Source organism: Propithecus coquereli, unplaced genomic scaffold (genome assembly GCF_000956105.1).
Source record: "Propithecus coquereli isolate 6110/MARCELLA unplaced genomic scaffold, Pcoq_1.0 Scaffold65, whole genome shotgun sequence".
Lineage (NCBI taxonomy): Eukaryota > Metazoa > Chordata > Mammalia > Primates > Indriidae > Propithecus > Propithecus coquereli.
In genome coordinates this window covers 1,170,906-1,171,440 of record NW_012152507.1, presented here as the reverse complement: position 1 = coordinate 1,171,440, position 535 = coordinate 1,170,906, and positions in this window count along the sequence as shown.

The following is a 535-nucleotide window of genomic DNA, read 5'->3' as shown; positions in this document are numbered from 1 at the left end:
CAAGGGCAACATACGTAACCTAAACATCTGTACCCCCATAATATGTTGAAATAAAAGAAAAAAAATTTTCTTCTTTTATCCACTACTCCACAGGAAATAGTGATATCATAGAATCAAAATGTAATTTGTTTCTAATGAGAAAATAATTACAAGCTTAAGGAAATCGCTCATATTGAATCAATTCAGGATAATATTTACTAAAATTCCAGGGACACTTCAATATAGGTAGAAAGATTATAAGCAATAAAGACTACCACATTGATAAGTACTGCTCAAAACTGTTTGCTTTACCTGTGTAAAAGTATATTTTATGATACTTTTAGCTGATACGACATAATCAAACTTACCCATGTCAATTTAAGAAGTCTAAGAAAATCTTTCAGTCTTAGGACCCTTTTTAATATGTCTTGCAAATGAAAGAATACAGTTGCTACAGCAGAAATGGTGGCATGTATAATTTCTGGTGATCTGCAGGTCTAAGGGAATCCATGAATGAAGTACATTACCAACAATAAAGACTTTTATTCCCATTTAA